At 49.9% G+C, this 20161-nt stretch overlaps 1 pseudogene; it reads right to left on the bottom strand.

The window, feature by feature from the left end:
* Positions 1 to 5946: 5946 nt before the first annotated feature.
* On the bottom strand, positions 5947 to 7811 carry LOC127773486 (ABC transporter F family member 5-like; annotated as a pseudogene).
* Between the last annotated feature and the right edge of the window lie 12350 nt (positions 7812 to 20161).

The following is a 20161-nucleotide window of genomic DNA, read 5'->3' as shown; positions in this document are numbered from 1 at the left end:
TCGAAAAGGCGGAAGTGAAATACATGTACGAACTCGGTAAACCGCTTGTCAAGCCTGAGCTGCTGCAGTCCCTACCCACACAAATGTACAAGTTCCATCAGTTGTACATAGAGATGAGCGCCACCGGTAGAGTGATGATCGGAGCGAGGATCAGGGACACGGACTTCTTGCAAGGAGATGACATTCTCTGGATCAACTTCAAGGGAATCTACAAACTATACCAGCTGGACGCCCTCGACGTCTCTATTATGAGTTGCTGGATTTTGTAAGTATATCGTTCAGTTAGATTTCTTACTACGTCTCCTTTAATTAATTAGGTCCTTGTATATAAGTAGACTATAGAAAATAATATACTCCCTTTTATCGTTGTAGAATGGAGATTCAAAGGGCCCGACGGCGGGGGGTTTTCGATACTGGATTCATCGACCCTCGGAAAGTAAACGTCGCAATGCTCAACCAATATCCGCAAGCCACAGAGGACAATCTCGTCCATCTCCTGAAGGCGCAGCATTACAAGACGTTCATACTGTTGCCGTACAACACAGAGTTAGTTTAATTTTACTGTCTTCCTATACCAAATTTCATTCCCGTACGAACTTGCTAAGTGTTTCATATGTAATGCATCCCATGCACATTGCAGATTCCACTAGGTGCTTTTACTCTTCGACCTGTCGGCCTGCACCGTCAACGTATATGACTCAATGGATAAAAAAGAGTCTACGTTTGACAAGGTTTTTGAACTTATAGACAAGTACTGTCATAAGTTCCTCTGTTAATTAAGAAAATCTTGTTATGTTAATTGCTACTATGAATCATAGCTTTAAACTCCATGTAGGGTTTGGTATCGGTTCCGTCATTTGGTCCGCGGCAAATGGAGAGAAAGACTTAGGCGGAAGTTCAAATTTCCTGTGAATACACATGCTCTACATTTATATTTCTCCGATTCAAATACATACAAGTGTATATTAATTAGATCTCTTGTCGTTTGTCATTTATTTGTAGTGCGCAAAGCAAAAGCAGGGAACTAACTTGTGCGGCTATTACGTGTGCGAGTATTGCCACTGCCTTGCAGACCAAATCATCACCACAAGAGAGCTCGATGTACGTATAAATAAATTCAAAATTTCATTACGTATCGATTTCTTGTTTAATTACTAATCAATTTCATACATTCATATAGTTTATTCGCATGAGGGATAACCTGACCACACACAAGGAATTTATCGTGGCAGTTCAAGAACAACTCATGGGATTCATCAACGAACAAATCCTTGATCCCAAGGGTGAATTCTACTATGACGGAAACACAATTCATAGGTCCTTAGCTTCTGATCTAGCTACTACGTCGAAATCGTAGCTAGCTAGGACATATAATGGATTGTAATTAATACATGACTACATATGTTTCTATATGCATGTGTACACATTTTCTATAATGTAAATATATTTTGGTCATATATATATATATATATATGCATTTGTATAACATATATATATATATATATAAATACATATATATTATGCATGTACATATGTATTGAAACATATATAAATATAATATAATATATATATGCATATATATGTATTGAAACATATATATGCATGGTTTATATATATATATATATATATGCATGGTTTATATATATATATATATATATATATATATATATATATATATATATATATATATATATATATATATATATATATATATATAAACCATGCAGCAACCGGGCCATGCAAAAAAAAAAAAGGTCAGCTCGATCTTTAGTCCCGGTTGGTGTTACCAACCGGGACTAAAGATCGATCTTTAGTCTCGGTTATTTTACCCGGGACTAAAGATAGCGATCTTTAGTCCCGGATTGGTAGTCCCGGTTTAGAAACCGGGACTAAAGGGGGGTTACGAACCGGGACTACAAAGGGTTTCTCCACCAGTGAGGCTTGAGCATCCACAAGAATACAAGATCATACTAAATAAGAATAAGTTTACCGGAGGTCCCTCAACTTAACGAGAGATTTTTTGAGGTCCCTTAACCACAAAATCAGAAATGCGTACCCCTAAACTCACTCAAACCGTTCACATAATGTCCCATGGCAGTATTTTTCTCGGTTTTGCTGATGTGGCATCCTAATCACCAAAAAAATATAAAAAATTACATGGGGCCTACATGTCAGCTGCACATTTTTTTCTCCTCTTTTCTTCTCCTTCTCTTCTCTTTTCTCTCTTCTCTCTTTGCCGGCGGAGGGTGGTGATGGCCGAGCGCGGGATGCGGGCGAAGGCGTAGAGCCAGTGGGCCTTAGAGGCTGGCAGCAAGTGAGCCCGGCAGCGGTCGGTGAGTGGCGGGCGGAGCGGCGGCGGGCTGCGAGCGGAGCAGCCGACCCCCGCTGCCACCACCGTCGCTCTCACCCACTGTCAGCTGCCGACCCCCGCGCGTGCGGCTTCACGGCGACGGCTGTATTCCTCATCACCGTTGCGCTGCAAGTTGCCCCTGTCCACGCCACCCGCGGGTGACCACCCTTCTCCCCGCGCCCGGCCGGAGAGGGGGAGAGGAGGCCGGGCGGAGTGGGGGAAAATGAGGCCGGTTGAGAGGGGGAAAGAGGCGGCGCCTCACAGCCGCTTGCTGCTCCGCCCTCGCCCATGGGTACGTGCTCTGATCCGGGGCTTTCTTTCTCTCTTTCTTTCTTTCTCTCTTTCTTTCTTTCTTTCTTTTTTTCATTTTTTGGATCTGGTTTTCTCTATATTTTGGCTGCTTCGCGCTTCGATACGTCATGGGCTTCGGAAATTGTCTAATTTTGTTGTTGCTTGCCATGCCATGGATGCAGGTCCCGCGGCGGCGGAGCAGACGAGGCGTGTCATCGCGTCGTCGGACCGCGACACTGGCCGCGCGCTAACGCCAACCCTGCACCTGCTCCGGCCACGCGCCGCCGCCCGCCCTTAGTGGCCGCGCTCGCCCGCCGTTTTCCACCGCCTCCTGCCACCGACGCTCTGCAGACACGCGCCACTGCCACTCCCCCTCTAAAACAGAAAGAGAAGAGGGGAAAAAAAAGGAAAAGAGAAGAAGATTGCTGACTATATGGTTGATTCCACATTTTTTTCACTTACATGTGGGTCTCACGTATTTTTTTTTCTGATTAGGATGCCATGTCAGCAAAACTAGGCAATAATACTGCCATGGGACCTTTTGTGAATGGTTTAAGTGAGTTTAGGGGGTACACATTTCTGGTTTTGTGGTTAAGGGAGCTCAAAAAATCTCGCTATTAAGTTGAGGGACCTCCGGTGAACTTAGGCTTTGTTGGGAGGTGGGTGTTGGGAATCCATCTCCCCTGCACGAAAAACGGAATGGTTCATTAGCGCGTGATTAATTAAGTATTAGCTATTTTTTAAAAAAATAAATCAATATGTTTTTTTAAGAAACTTTCGTATATAAACCTTTTTTAAAAAAATACCGTTTAGCAGTTTAAAAAACATGCGTGCGGAAAACGAGAGGGGAGAGTTGGAAAAGCATACTACCAAACACAGCCTTATTCCTACTAAATAAACAGGGCTGTGAGCATATAATACTTGCAGGATTGTAGGAACCTTGACTGCACAAGACAATTAGCAAAACAGTTCAGAATTGAAATCACATCAGGGTTCACCTGAAATCAGCTTAAACTCTTGGATTTGGACAAACTTACTCATCAGGTCTCCGGCCAATCATCGCCGTCACCCGAGGCTGCTGCCAGCCATTAGTCGTGGCAGTGGTCTGCAGGCTTACTGCCGTTTGCCGAGGTTCTAATTTCTAAACATTTAACCTATTGCTGAGCATTTTACCTACACACTGATGGAAGTCTTTAAAAAATACCATAGCCTGTTATTACTCTGTTCATGACGATGGATACATGAAGAAGAAGGGGAGAACATGTGTACCTATGCATGGACCTTTGCCACTACTTTTGTGCACTGCTCTGCTGTCAAAACATAGGATGTGATTACCATAAACTGAAGGCCATCCAACAAGCCGAAAAATACCAACATGTGTCAAAGCAAGTAAACAAACAGTCTCCCTACAAATACAAATTCACACTGCCATTTAGCAAAAGGAAAAACAAATTATCCGAGCAATCAAAGGAATGCCAGTTATATTTATCCTCTGATGTTATATTCATTGCAACTGAGGCTCCATTGGCCATCCAAGAAAGGATCAATCAAGATGCAGTATCCAGTCCCCGAAAAAAAAAAAAGAAAAAGTAAAGAAATATGCAGTATCTAGTTATTTGGACGATCACATCCAAACTTTAATTTCAGAAGCATGTACTTATCAAATATATAGAACTAAATAGTACAATTTTTGTTTTAATAACATAAACTCTAAAAAAATATATAGCAAATACCTCAATTATTTATGAAAGTAGTAAAACATAGTTGTCAGGGTTATAGATACCACATACCTAATAGTAGTTGACTAAATCTCGGCAGGACCCACCACATACCATGTCTTATACAGAAACAACCTGCAGATATAGGAGGAGTTCCGGATAAGGAAAGACAACCAGAGTTCTACATGGAAACGACGAGGACTACTCGGATTGTATCTATATTGGTTTCCCTAGTTCTACTTGGATAAGGGGACACCTATGGGTATAAATACAAGGCCTCCTAGGAGGAGAGGGGACACGATCAACACACACCCACCATAGAAAACACGGAACAATAGATCAAGACACAAGATCAACATATAAGCCTACATACGTCAAGACAAGCCGACAGATATCGACATCAGAGATATGCCTGGATCGGCCCTATCCGGTACCTACAAAGGCCGGCCGTAGGGATCTAGCGCTGTCTCTGATTTCGCCGGGTACGAACTCAAGGAGGAAGACTACCCTGTTGTCGACTACGAGTCAGGCCTTCAGACCGTCATGTCGACAACAGTTAGATAGGCTACCTCAAATATTATACTGGTGTGATTATGATGAATAAGAGCAACGACCGGCTTCGGCCAACAGGATGTAGGGTTATTACCTGACAATTCAGGAGCCCGAACCTATATAAAAATCCTCGTCTCTGTCTCTTTTACCTCAGTCTCGCATATATCCTAGTACCAATGATCCCCATACTATACAAATACCTGAATCGCGACATCAAACGTCGACAATAGTAGTGGGCTATGGGCTTTTGATCACAACAGAGCATCATGATTCTTCATTATCTGGCAGAGGGAATAAAGCAAGTATTAGAAGAACACCACCTGAAGGCAATAGAAATTAATAATAACTATATAACGTACAACTGAATAAGCAGTATTGGCAGCAAAAATCATTAACCTTTTCCATTTAGCAATTAGTAAGTAATGACAGATGGCTGAAATACAGAGATCAACTGCATTGATCTGAAGCATGCAGCAATCATGCAATTGTAGTGGTTACCTTCTGCTCGCTCCACACACGCCCTGCGTTAATTCCAGCCCCAAGTCTGTTTATCAGTTCCTTTGTCTGCTCAATCTCCTCCTGCTGCTTCTCCCATGTGGCATACTGAGTCTCCACCCAAATTGCCTTCGCCAAAACGTATTCTGAATAGTTTGCCTTGTGTGTTTTGGACATGCCGAATACAGTTTCCACTATCTTGGTACACAAACTGATCCAGGAAAGCCGTCATGAGAAAGACCATTGGCACTTCCTGCGTCTTGAGGTGGCTCTCCAGCCACACAATCGTATCCAAATCGACATGATTGATCAGCTCATCGAGCAGCACCAAATCAGGATCCTGCGTACAATCAGTTACAGCATTGTAAATGCACACAGAAACTAAAAACCACAATTCATCATCAATTGGCAATAATAATATATCATTCCTTACTCCCTCTCCATCACAATTACACATAACTAAATTATACCTCTATCCTGTTGCATCAATTGATTGATACATGTAAAGCTCAATTTTCTTTTTTATCTGTACCAGTGTACCTAAAGAAGAATCTTGCCGAGCGACATCCTCATCTGCCACCGCTGGAGGCGACGAGGCGGTCGGTGTCCTGGGGGGCGAACCCGAGCTTGGGCATGAGCTTCTGGATCTTGACCTCGACATCCTGCAACCGCCGCTGTAGCAGGTCGAGCTCGTCGAGGAGCCTCCCCAGGTCCATGTCCTCGGTGGCACCCTCCAGCGCGGCCTGCACCTTCTCCAGGCGAGACCTCACCTCCATCTCCTCCTCGAATGCGGCGAGGAACTCCTCTCTGATGGTGAGCAACGCGCAGACCTCGAACTCCTGGCTGAGAGAGGCGATCCTCACGTTTTTCTTGGCCTTGACGACATTGCCGGTGTCGGGGTCCTCCAGCCCCGCGGCGATGCGGAGATGGGTCGTCTTGCCGGCGCTGTTGACGCTGACGAGCCTGACTTTCTCCCCACGCTGCACCTCCCAAGAAACGTCCTTGTGTACGGTCACCCCCTTTAGGACTTCGAGATGCTCTCCAGTCGAAAATTATAACCATTTACATCTATCTAAAGGTGGATATATTTTGTATATTATTTGATCCACATCTGAGTTCACCAAAATAAAGTTCAAACTCATGTGAAGCTAACAAGTTTTAGTTTGATTCATTTTAGTTCTGTAGTTAGATTATGCTGTATGTTAATTATTCTTTACACAAAATTTTAGAGATTTTTTCTTGTACTGTAAGTGTATCTTTTGAATCTACAAAATAAAAGAGAATAAATTTTATGAGTTTACTGGAACTTTGTTCATCTAAAATGGAGCTAGGATGAACATTTTATGCATTTCTAAAGTTTGTATAATTTTCAGTTCAGCAAATAATGCTTTAGATATTTTCTTGGTATTTATCCAGAATTTAAACAAATGGGTCCACTGGTCAGTGACCTGCTAATATGCAGAAAGGCTCTTGAGATTTCTAGAAATCAACCCGCAGTCCTGTGACTGTTCTCTATGTGAGCAAACTTTTATAAATTAGTGCCTAGAGTTTTGATTCTTCTCAGAAGAGGTCCCTGCGACCTGGACAAGGGTGGCATCGATGGCCGGCGGCCATATTTGGGTTCGCCAGTGGCGAACGGTGGCCGATCTCGCCGTGTTTCCAAAATATAAAATGTAACTAAGGTTCTTACGCACCCGTTGTTAGTTGAATCACGGCTGATAATGTATCACGAAGTCTGCGAGACAAGATCGACCAAACGATGATCACGAACAGCGCGCACGTACACCATGCAAAATCACCGCGCGCGTGTGCATTAGCGGATAGCTGAACGTAGTCAGCATGTACAGGCAGTGCTCACGTGCGAAACCAAGATTTTAGTACCATATGGGAAAATTATGTTGGTTGAGGCCCGCATAAAAGAGGAGGCGCGAGCGCTCCTCCCGCCGAGCTCGGTGGTGCGGGCTTTGTAACCCCAGCTGCGGGGGGCGGGAGTTTGGCAGGTTTCGGCCGTTTGGGGATATCGAGGTAGGCAATATCTCTCCAACCGGGGTGCCTGTACTTGGGTGCCTAGCATACTTTATATGCTGCTTGCTAGGGCCGGTCAAACGGCGTCCCACACCTGCCAACTTTCTTTTTATTTGTTATTTTCTGATAAGGCGAATCCGACCGTGCGCGGTGGCGTGGCGCCGGAGTGGATCAGGAACACGAGGGAGCGGCGCTGATGGCAGCGGCGGCGGTGGGCGGACACCGAGAGGCGCTGTACTCGCCGCGCGCGTGGAGCTCGTCCACGGGCTGCGGATGGAGGCCACGAGCGCGTGCAGCGGCGCCGGCGAGGCGGACGCGGAGGCGACCAGCGCGCCGACGGCGCGGCCCATCAGCACCGGATCAGTTGAAACAACCCACATCTGCCAACACACTCTCTTTTTTTTTTTTGTTATTTTCGCTTCTGATAAGGCCTTCTGATAAGGTGACGGTGGCGTGGCGCCGGAGGGGATAAGGCGGCTGCTGCTGCAACAACGCTGGCGCCTGGTGCCATGGGAGAAGAGACGCACGCATCGCCCAAGTCCCCAAACACCTTCGACCAGCGCTCAAAGCGTGCGTATCTGCATGCGCTGCGTATGCGATGACGTAGCTGGATGGTCTCTCAACTTTTCGCCGTTGGTGGTGGTGACGGCGCTGGCGCGGGGAGGGCGGCTGCGGCGAAATCGAACACCCAGGTCGAGAACGCCATGCCGACGAAGAGCGCGCTTGTCCTTGTCTGAGCCACCGGAATCTTGCACGTAGGTTTTTCCCGGCCGTGCGCCTGTGCCGATTGTTGACGTTAGTCCTGGCTTGCTTCAGAAGTTTGGCTCGGTCGTGATGGGCGCATGGAGCGGAGCGAGATGCCAGGAGGACGCCATCTTCTTCGGATCAAATAAACAGAAATAACAGACGCAATGCAGTTTGCGAGAGTTGCGTGGAGTGCGCGGTGTGCGTGTGTGTTCCAGAGGCCTGAAGAACCGGATCATGGGATGGCACGATTTTTGGGCATAGGATTCGTTTTTCTGTTGAGTATATTTAGGAGAGTAGCTCCAATTTCCGTTTTGCAAGTTTACAGAAAATTGCCCCACAATTCCTCTCTCATTTTCGCTACTCTGAAACTCTGCTTTTCTCTGTTCTGAATCCCGCTCTGAATTTATTCGTTTCCCTGTCTGTTGCCGTGCCAGACGCGCACAGTTTGCACGCGAGGTGTTCGATCCAGTGCATTGTCGCTAACAAGTGGTATCAGAGCTTCTCAGGTTAGGGGGGGGGGGGTGGATCTGACACTATGGCGTTGGTTCCGGCGACGGCGGATCCAGCGAGGGGGAGCTCGGGAAGCGCATTCCTTTACCCTCAACTCACATCAACCAACTACACTAGTTGGGTGATACGGGTGCAGGCAATGATGGAAGATCAAGGCATATGGGAGACGATCGAGCCAGCGGCCGGAGCGGCTGTCGACCCGAGGAAGGACAAGAAGGCGAAATCCCATCTTCTCCGGTCACTGCCGGAAGATCTCTTGATGCAGGTGGCAAAGAAGCGGATGGCGAAGGAGGTTAGGGACTGTCTCAAGACGAGGTTCGTCAGGGCAGACAGGGTGCGCGACGCGCGCCTGCAGACTCTGAAAAGAGAATTCGCTAGCATGGTGATGGAGGCCGGTGTCACGACCGGAAATAACCCAACGGGCGTTCCTTACGTGCGTGTGTTATTCCTTGTCCCAGGAGGCAAGGTACACCAAAAGTTGATACAATTCATAGTTTAACAAGCGGAAGCGTAAATAGTTAATTATTACATGGGCAGCAACGGCCCAGCACACTCAAAGACAACGAAAAACAGCGGAAGACTAAGGCGACGACCACAGGCGCTTGACGGCAGGCACGAGCTAGACACCAAAGCCTTCATCATCCAGGGGCTCCTCTTCTGGGTTTGGGAAAAATTGAGCAAGACTGAGTACAACCACCGTACTCAACAAGACACACCCACAAGTGCAGCATAAATGCAAAGGAGTACAATGGGGTTATAATATAGGGGTTAGGTTTTGCAATAAACAGCATTTAAAAGACCCTTAGTTGCTCAAAGCTAAATTTAAAACACGATCCTAGAACTATTAAATATTATTAAACAAGGCCGTGAACCCACACGAACCTGCCTTAACCCAAGGCCTACGATGATTCAGACCGAACTGGCAACCCGACCCTGGGTCCCAGCTCGTCCCAAGCCAACCCAGGCCAACCATTCCACATTTTAGTTGTTAAGCAGGTTTTAAGAATTAAAACACTAACTTGGGTACATTGCTCGGCTTGCCCATAACCGAGGGCGCGGCTATTCGAATAGATTATACTCTGATCAGAGGTGTACATCTTTACCCACAAGACACATCTTCCTCACGCGTAACCACGTGCCACATACCACCACGGTATACGGACGGAAGACGTGACATAGTTTCCAACCCATCCTAGCCATAGACAAGAGTACCGACCCAACCCCACCTACGGCCGGAACCCCCGGGACAGGTAGGCAGGACTGAGCCCCTAGCAGCAGGACACCAGCCCTGTGCCATGACATCTCGACTACCGGGCCGCAGCTCGTGTAGCCTTCATTTGCCCTAGAGATGTCCATCGACCCCCGACTTCGTCCATCTCCATCCGTGTACTTTTGTTTATAGCCAGACTGAGCCACAAACTAAGCCTTACCCATTAGACATGTGGAAGTACGGTAGTGCTTTGCAACAGAGGCCCGAAGACCGGTCCTTATGTGGCCGAGGTGCTACTAACGAAACCATGCACCCCGAGCCCAGCCTAAAACCATTTTGAGGGTTTTGAATAGAGGGGGAGGTGTGCATCCAATTCCACGATAATCCAACCATTCCAATATGTCCAGGTGATATGAATATTCCCAAAGTCTAGAGTTATAAAACCACCTAACGTTGCCTAATTAATCAGCGAAGCATCTACCTAAATTCATACTAGTGGAACCATGAATAGAGTGCCCACTAGTTGGGGTTTTGTTTATTCTAGGGTGAACAAGGTAATAATAACAATAACAATAATAATAAGGTCATAACAAAGGTAAATAGGCATGGCTAAACAAAACAGTGATAACGCGGGAATTTAAATAAAGCGATAATGCAATAATTTAAATCAAAATAATTTTATAAACTAGGATCCAATATGTTCAAAGAATGATGTGACTTGCCTTGCTCGCTTTCCCAAACGTCGGCTTCAACCTCCACGAAGAGCGGATCTTCCGAAGTTGCAGCGTCTACACGACCAACGGAAAATAAAAGGGCTTTTACTCTAATAAACTCCATATAACAAGCAGGAACAAAGCACAAAAATGGGTTCTTGACTTCTTAAGGAAAAATTAGAGACTTGAACGGTCCAATTCCGAGTTCAAATGGCCAAGTTATGGCCATTTGAAGTTTATATGCTCTTTAAATGAATATTTACGAATTTCTTCGTTTAAATTTTAATTTAAAAATATATTTATTGCGTCAGCCGGGGGAGAGGGCGCGCGGACCGGGTCCACGGGAGTGGGACCCACGCGGCAGCCTCACGGTCCACGGTGGACCGGGTGCACCCGGCTCACACCGGCCGGCGCCGTGGGCCCCACGCGTCAGCCGCACCCGAGGGCGCGGGCGGCTGACGGCCGGGCCCCACGCGGCAGCCGCTAGGCGCGCCCGGAGGCGGCCACGTCGGCGCGGCCGGCGGGAGGCAGCGCCCGCGCCCCGATGGTCGCCGCCGGCGACCACCGGCACGGCGGAGCAGCGGCCGAGAGAGGGGAGGGAAGGGGGAAAGGAGGCGGCGGTCCACGGCTCACCCCGGGTCGACGGCGACGACGGAAACGGCAACCGGAGCGGAGGAAGGCGGCGGCGCGGCTCGGGTCGACGGGGTCGTCGGCGCTCCGGCGGTCGGCGACCGAAACGGAGAGGTGGACGAGGTCGGCGAGGTTGCGGTGAAGCCGAAGGAGGCGGCCCCGAGGTGGGAGGTGGTCCGGGGCGACGACAGCGGCGGACCGGAGCTCGGCGGCGACGGCGGAGAGAGAGAGCGACGGCGCGAGCTCGATTCCGATGGAGAGAGAGGGCGGTGAGTGGCGGAAACGGAGGTGGGGAGTTCGGGGAGGGTTTATATAGGGTTGGGAGTGAGAGAGGGCGGCCGGAGGAGGGGGAAATGGGCGCGGAAGACCCGGCCGCCATTAATGGCGCCGGCGAGGTTAGGGGAGGAGTTTCCAAACGAATCTGAGGGAGAGAGGGAGGGAAAAATGGGGGGAAAGAGGGAGGGGATCCCGGGGAATAATTCCCCCCTCTTTATTGCGCGCGGGGACGGCGGGATGCGGCGGAATCGGCGGCGGCGGCGGCGCTTGGCGCGGGCGGGGCGGCGGGAGCGGCGGGAGGAAGGGGATGACGGGTGGGCCCCACCCGTCAGCGAGGGTGGCGGGCGGGCCCGCCCGTCAGCGACACGCGCGCGGGGAGGAGGCCGAGTGGGCCGCGGAGAGGACGAGAGAGGGGGAGGGAGATGGGCCGAATTCGGCCCATTAGAGAGAAGGAGGGATTTTAGGGTTTTTCTTTTTATAAAATCTTTTTAACTTTGTTTATTTCTTAATAATTATTATTTGTGCTCTGAAAATTCTACTAAAATTTATTTACACATTTTAGGCTTTTAGGAAATATACAAAAATCCTCCAAGCCCTATTTGACTTTTAACTTTGCACATTTTAATTTTTGAAGGCTTTCACATGCATTTTAATTATTCTAGGCATAATTTAGAGGATGTATTTTAGGGTCAATTTGGGACGCGACAGCCGGGGAGTCGCTGGACCAGTACGCCGGCCGGATCACCACGATGGGGGTCCGGCACTCTGCCCTCGGCGCGACGTTGAACGACGCCGCCATGGTGAAGAAGCTGTTCGACACCGTCCCGGAGAAGTTCGTCAGCCTAGTCGCAGGGATTGAGAATTCTACAACGTCGACGACATGCCGTTCGAGGAGGCAGTGGGCCGCCTCAAGGCGTACGACGAGCGGGTGCGCAAGAAGAAAGCGGCGGCTGGCGGAGTGACCGCCGACGGCCAGGTGCTCCTTACTCAGGCCGAGTGGGAAGCGCGCTTCAAGAAAGGCGGAGGAGAAACCTCGTCGCCACAAAAGAACAAGCCCTCTGGTGATTGGGCGAACTGCGGCCAGGCCGGGCGCGGTCGTGGCAGGGGTCGCGGACACGGCGGAACGTAGAGCAGTGGTGGCGGCTCCGGCGGCGGTGGCTGCGACAAGAGCCACATCAAATGTTTCAACTGCGAAGAGTTCTGCCACTACTCAACGCAGTGCCCACATCCGAAGAAGAAGAAAGCCGAAGCCTATCTTGCGCAGACGGACGACACCGGTCCAGCTCTGCTCCTCGCGGTGATGGAGGCGGTGCAGAATGCGCCGGGGCAGGGCATGGACTGTGGGCTTGTCATGCACGAGGAGCGTGTATGGCCTCGCCTGATGCTGGCAGAGAAGGGAGCAGCTGCTGGTGATCTGTGGTACTTGGATAATGGTGCTAGCAACCATATGACTGGGGATCGACGGAAGTTCCAGGAGCTGGACTAGACTGTTACAGGGGTGGTCAGATTCGGCGACGTGCAGATTATGGGGAAGGGTTCAATCCTTTTCGCATGCAAGAATGGTGACCAGTGGCTGCTTGATGACGTCTACTACATCCCCAGCCTCTGCTGGAACATGGTGAGCTTAGGACAACTCACTGAAACTGGCCACCGAGTTGTGATGGATAATGATGACCTTGAGGTGTTCGACAAAAATCCCTGGCGTCTAGTGATGAAGGTGAGGAGAACCTCGAATCGTTTGTACCGGATTGAGTTGCAACTAGCGTCCCGGCTGGTCGATCCATCAAAACACTCCGGACAGACCGCGGTGGCGAGTTCCTGTCCGGCGAGTTTGCGCGGGTGTGCGATGAGGCCGGCATCGAGCGACATCTGACGGCGCCGTACTCACCGCAGCAGAACGGTGATGGCGATGGCGCGCTCCCTCCTGAAGGGAATGTCTGTTCCCGGTAGGATGTGGGGGGAGGCGGTGCGGCACGCTGTGTTCCTGCTCAACTGGCTGCCAACCAAGTCGATGGGTGAACGCACCCCGTTCGAGGCATGGACGGGGAAGAAGCCACACTTAGGACACTTGCGAGTGTTCGGGTGTACTGCGCATGCCAAGGTGACAACTCCAAATCTGAAGAAATTGGATGATCGGAGTGAGCAGTTCGTGTACCTTGGCGTCGAGGAAGGGAGCAAGGCTCACCGGCTGTTTGATCCACGACGCCGCCGAATCCATGTAAGTCGCGACGTTGTATTTGATGAAAACACACCTTGGCAGTGGAGTGCTGCTGTAGGAGAGGAGAATTCCATCGAGTTTGTGGTAGAGGAACTTGTTGGCGAGCAGCAGCCGGTGCCAGCAGAACAGTCTGCGACGGTACCATTGTACCGGGCGCCGCCGGCAGGGAGGCGAGCCGGCAGGGAGCCAGAAGTGGCGGAATAGCGAGGAACTTCTCCGGCAAGCCCAGTGAGGTTCTCACCCACGTTGCCCAGCACGCCCACGCCTGACTTGACATCAATACACTCTGCCGAGGTGGAGGCGTCACCGAGCACGGCCGGCAGCGACGACGGTCCGCTGCGGTACAAGAGTCTGGCGGACATCGTGCTGGAAGCGCCACGCGTAGACTTGGTGGATGAAGAGGATGGTGAAGCACTGCTTGCAGAGACGGAGGAGCCGTCATCGTACCGCGAGGCCGCAGGGAGCCGGCGTGGGTCGACGCAATGCAGAAGGAGCTGGAGGCCATCGAGAAGAACTCAACGTGGTCACTGTGCACATTGCCGGCGGGCCACAAAGCAATCGGACTCAAGTGGGTGTTCAAGTTAAAGAAAAACTTTGCTGGGAAAGTAATCAAGCACAAGGCACGCCTGGTCGCAAAGGGCTATGTGCAGAGGCACGGTATAGACTTTGAAGAAGTGTTTGCGCCGGTGGCGAGGTTGGACACGGTGCGTGCCATACTTGCTGTCGCAGCGGACCGAGGTTGGCAGGTGCATCACCTTGATGTCAAGTCAGCTTTTCTCAACAGGGAGCTAGAAGAAGAGGTGTATGTTGCCCAACCGGAGGGGTTCATTAAGAAGGGACAAGAGCACCTTGTGCTGAAATTGAGCAAGGCACTGTATGGCTTGAGGCAGGCGCCACGGGCCTAGAACATTTGCTTGGACAAGAGTCTGAAGGAACTTGGGTTTGTGCGGTGCAAGCAAGAACAAGCCGTATACACCCGAGGTAGAGGAGCAGTAGCTGTGATTGTTGGCGTTTACGTCGATGATTTAATTGTGACAGGGGAGAATCCTGCCAGGGTAGAAGCATTCAAGAAGCAAATGATGGGGGAGTTCGAGATGAGTGATCTAGGGCTTTTGAGTTATTATCTGGGAATTGAGATTGGACAAGGTGTGAATGGAATCACACTTAAACAAACTGCCTATGCAAATAAGGTTCTGTCACAGTTCGGGATGTTGGACTGCAATTCGACCTCAGTTCCTGTCGATCCAAAGACACAGCTTCGGAAGGATGCAGATGGACACCCTGTTGAAGCGTGTGATCGGTGTGATCGGTTGTCTTTGGTATTTGCTGCATACAAGACCGGACCTATCATATGCTGTTGGAGTGGCGAGCAGATTCATGGAGTATCCCACCATGATGCACTTGAAGGCAGTGAAGCAAATTCTCAGGTATTTGAAGGGGACAATCGACTGTGGCCTTGTGTATACCACAGGAAGTGGTGAGATCACAATCACGGGGTACACTGACAGCGATCTAGCCGGAGATATTGATGATCGTCGGAGTACAGGAGGTATGGCGTTCTATATCAACAACAGTTTGGTGGCATGGAGCTCGCAGAAGCAGAAGACAGTAGCTCTTTCTTCTTGTGAAGCAAAATTCATGGCAGCCACTGCAGCTACCTGCCATGCACTTTGGCTAAGGGCATTGCTGGGAGAGCTACTCGGTGAGGAGGCAAAATTGGTAAAGTTGTTTGTTGACAAATAATCAGCTATTGCTTTGATGAAGAATCCTGTTTTTCATGGGAGGAGCAAGCATATAGATACTCGGTATCACTTCATCTGTGAGTGCATCGAAGGAGGACAGATTTTGGTCAAATTTGTTTGTTCAGAAGAACAGCGAGCAGATGCGCTGACAAAAGGGTTGCCGGCGGCAAAGCTGGCGACGGCAAGGTGTCTGCTTGGAGTTTGTGATCTTGGAGAACGCCAGGCCTAAGGGGGAGATTGTTGACATTAGTCCTGGCTTGCTTAAGAAGTTTGGCTCGGTCGTGATGGGCGCATGGAGCGGAGCGAGATGCCAGGAGGACGCCATCTTCTTCGGATCAAATAAACAGAAATAACAGACGCAGTGCAGTTTGCGAGAGTTGCGTGGAGTGCGCGGTGTGCGTGTGTGTTCCAGAGTCCTGAAGAACCGGATCGTGGGATGGCGCGATTTTTGGGCATAGGATTCGTTTTTCTGTTGAGTATATTTAGGAGAGTAGCTCCAATTTCCGTTTTGCAGGTTTACAGAAAATTGCCCCATAATTCCTCTCTCATTTTCGCTACTCTGAAACTCTGCTTTTCTCTGTTCTGAATCCCGCTCTGAATTTATTTGTTTCCCTGTCTGTTGCCGTGCCGGACGCGCACAGTTTGCATGTGAGGTGTTCGATCCAGTGCATTGTCGCTAACACCGATGTTCTCAAGAGTGAGCTTCCCTGAGAGAGGGATCTCGTTGGTCATGTTGTTTCCTGTGTCAACCAACATACTGATGTTCTACGCAACCAACCATGCCATGTTCGAGAGAAATGATTATTCGTAAGCTTCTGTACTCTACATGTTTTTAAACACACACACACACACACACATATATATATATATATCAAAATCAATCGAGCAGAAAAGTTTGATTGAGAGAGAGGGAAAGAGAGAACTAGAACATGAACAGAACTGATTACCGATACCCCCGTCGTTGGCTTGTTCATCCTGCTGAGCCATTTGTTCGAGTGCATGCATTTGGTGCGGTTTATTTGACGGAATAGCGTGGTTCGGTATTGCGCCATAATTCTATTATTTCCGCTAGCTCCTCTCAGATATTTGTAGTGAAGGATTTTCTCAACCGCAAAACCAGATATGCGGGGTCCCCTAACTGTACAAAACCGGTCACCCGAGGTCTTTCGGCGGTATTGATCCCGGCTTTGGTCTACGTGGCGGATGAGATAGCGTGGGACCCATGTGGGCCCCATATGTCCGGATGCCAACTCATCACCTCTCTCTTATTTCCCCCTCTTCTCCCTTTCTCTCTCTTTCACTTTTCTCATGCCGGCGATGGGCGGCACTGTGGGGAGGAGGCCGCCGGAGGGAGGGGAGAGGTGGTCCGGTGGCCGGCGTCGCGCCGACGGTGGAAATGCCGCCGTACGCATCCTTGTTCTTCCTCCCATTATCATCATCCTTGTGGTCGTCGAAGGGAGGCGGGACAACACACGGCAGGGCGAGGCGGCGTGGGTAGGCGAGCACGGTGGCGGAGAGGAGGCGGCGGCGGTGGCTGCGATGCGGGAGGGGAGGCCGGCACCGACCCAGAAGCAAAAACCGAAGGCGACAGCGTGGGCGAGCGTGGAGGCAGAGGGGCACGGAACAAGATGGGGCGAGGCGGCGCTGGCGACGTGGCAAGTGTCGGGGCTCTTGGCATTTGCATCGACGGAGGGGAAGTCGGCTGCGGCGGAGACAAGCAGCGCCGCCGCCTGCACGTCCTTGGGCACCACGGTGGGCGGGCCCGGGAGCAGGTGCGCGAGGTCCGGTAAGTTGAGGGAAATGGGCTTTTATGGTGTGGAACAGTGGAGGCAGTTTGTTGCCTCGCCGTACATCTGCGTCGGCGTCACCACCGTCGCAAAGTACAGGGCAGTCATCGGGAACGAGCTGCGCGTGGGCGGGTCGGGAGCGGCGCTGATGGCGGTGCGGGAGCTAGTTGCTCAGTGTCACCGAGAGCGGCTTCAAGGGAACCTACCAGAACAAACAACCCTCCTCCTCGCCCGCCGCCGCCAATGGCGGAGCACGAGGGAGCAGCGCTGATGGCGGCGGCGGCGGTGGGCGGACACTGGGAGGCGCTGTACTCGCCGCGCGCGTGGAGCTCGTCCATGGGCTACGGATGGCGGCCACGAGCCTGTTCAGCGCATGCAGCGGCATCGGCGAGGCGGACGCGGAGGCGACCAGCGCGCCGACGGCGCGCGCCCATCAGCACCGGATCAGGTGAGAGACAATGTATACATCTATCTTTTCTCTGAATCCTTCATCTCTGTTCAGTTCAACTCCATCTCTGAAAGGACTGAAACATTTTGTTGATTGGTAGGTATATTACTCATGTCAAAAGTGTCGATGCGTGTGATCGATAATCACAGTGTTTGTTGTGTGTTTGCATGATGATTGCCAATTTGCCATGCGTGAATGTGTGCAAGCTTGAGCCCGGGCATGGTAATCACATGCCATGGTTGTCCTGTTCTTGTCTCAGCTCGTTGCTGCGTTTGGATTATGTTGGAAATATGATCACAATTTGGCATATTTTAATCCAAAATATTAAGACAATAAGTATGACTTTTGCAGGGAGTAAACTAGTGATCAAAGAGAGTAAACTACAGATCATGCTTAATATAGAATAAGCATAAGAATTTGTCACAACAGAATGCAATGAAACCATTGCACCTAACAGAAATATAGAAGAAAAGAACATGAACACAGTGAAAAACGAGTTATACCCTGAGAATGGCCCTCCGCTGGTGTTTGAGGCAGTATTGCCTCTGTTGGTGTTATCTCTAGGTGCACCGCCGTTGGTGTCATCTGTTGACATGATCACCGATCACCTGGAACAGGAGCTGAAGAAGTTGATTCCCAATGAACAGGAGAAGAACCGTGAGTAGTCGTGCGGAAGCACTCCCCAAAAACCTGATCGCCCGCCTACCGATGCAGGTACTTAGGCAAAGGCGTGGTTCCGGAGGCCCTGCTCGTCACGATCACTAGTGCGTGCAAGCGATCAGAACCGGAGAGAACAGAAGCAATGCAGGAACAGATGGAAGATGAACCACCGAGGAGTAAACCAACCCGAACGTGGAGTAAACCAGATCAGATCGAGAGAAGAGATCTTTTCTCCTCTCATCTGTCTCTATGACCCTTGTAGGGTGTAGGAGGGGGATGGGAAGAGAATCAATCCCGATTGCTTCCGCTTCCGTTACCGCAGTAACAAGTAATCGTTGCGGAATTATTTGGATTCAATTCTCAACTGTTGCAAAACTTAGAGAGAGAGAGAGAGAGAGAGTAGCAGCCGCCACTCGCCTGCCTCGCCACGCCACACTCACGGCTCGGGGCGCGCGCGTATGGCTGTCTGAGCCCCACCTCAACCGGTCAACAGGGAATCTCCAATAAACTCACACCACTTTTAATCTCCAATGTGCTATTATTGTCACCTAACATTTATTGTGGGCCCTTGAGATTTTAATTGAATTAAATTGGGCCTAACCCATTTATTCCAACAGATTACAGCCACCACCAGAGTACATCGGCTACCGGTCATCTTCGGGAGCATGCTCGCCATGCCGAGGAGGTCGCTGACCATGGACGTGGTCCCGGATCTGGTCGCCGCCGCGGCGGGCGATGGCTGGTGGGATGGCTGGTGGGTCCACGACGTCCTCATAGCTAGCTGGTGCATCCAGGCGCCATCGCCGCCGCCACCAGCGGCGTCGCCCCCCACAGTGGCCCCGGACTCTTTCGCTTCGCCCACGCCGACGCCAACCTCCGCCGTCCGCCACGCCCTCAACTCCGTCCAAGAGAAGAGGAGAAGAGAAAAGAGACAGGAGGAGGGAGGGAGTGAGATGAGGTGGCATCTTGACATGTGGGGCCCACGTGGGTCCCACGCTGACTCAGCCACCACGTAGACCAAAACCGGGGTCCAAACCACCGAAGGACCTCGGGTGACCGGTTTTGTATAGTTAAGGGACCCCGTATAACTGGTTTTACGGTTCGAGGATATTTTTTATCCCGACGACAAGTTGAGGGACCTTCGGTGTACTTTTTCCAAAAGAGGATGCGCTCGTTTGGCTTATGCCGAGCCTGGTTGTGTGGGCTTGTCACCTCAACTGCTGGCGGTAGGAGTTCTCCTACTCTTTCCCCCAGGAGGGAGGATGGGATTTAAAATTTCCCTTACCCATAGTATTTTTGAATTTTGATATAGAAGTATGTATAATTTGTGGGTTATTTTTAAATTTTGATATAGACTAGAAAAAATGTATGTATAATTTATGGGTTATTTTTAAATTTTGATATAGACTAGAAAAAATGCCCATGCGTTGCAACGGGTGAAGATATTTTAATTTTATTATTGTTATATAGTTTAGTTAAGGTGAAATTCATTGTGTTAAATTTGCTTGGTTGTATATTCTGTTAGCAAATCATAAGCCGCAATTAGGAGTCCGATCATCCCAAGTTAGCATGCGAGTTTTTTTAAAATTCCTTTTGTATTTCCAAAAGCGAACGATCTTAAAAACCGAGTCAATATAGATTTGTATTTCCAAAAGCGAACAAACTTAAAAACAAACACATAAACGGATGACGGACTAAAGTACCGGTAAAAAACATCTTCAAATTTTATAATAGTAGAGAAGTATGTAAAATTTGTGGGTTATTTGACATGGGTTATTTGAAGGAAAAA

Source organism: Oryza glaberrima, chromosome 5 (genome assembly GCF_000147395.1).
Source record: "Oryza glaberrima chromosome 5, OglaRS2, whole genome shotgun sequence".
NCBI lineage: Eukaryota > Viridiplantae > Streptophyta > Magnoliopsida > Poales > Poaceae > Oryza > Oryza glaberrima.
This window is presented reverse-complemented; position numbering and strand designations above follow the sequence as displayed.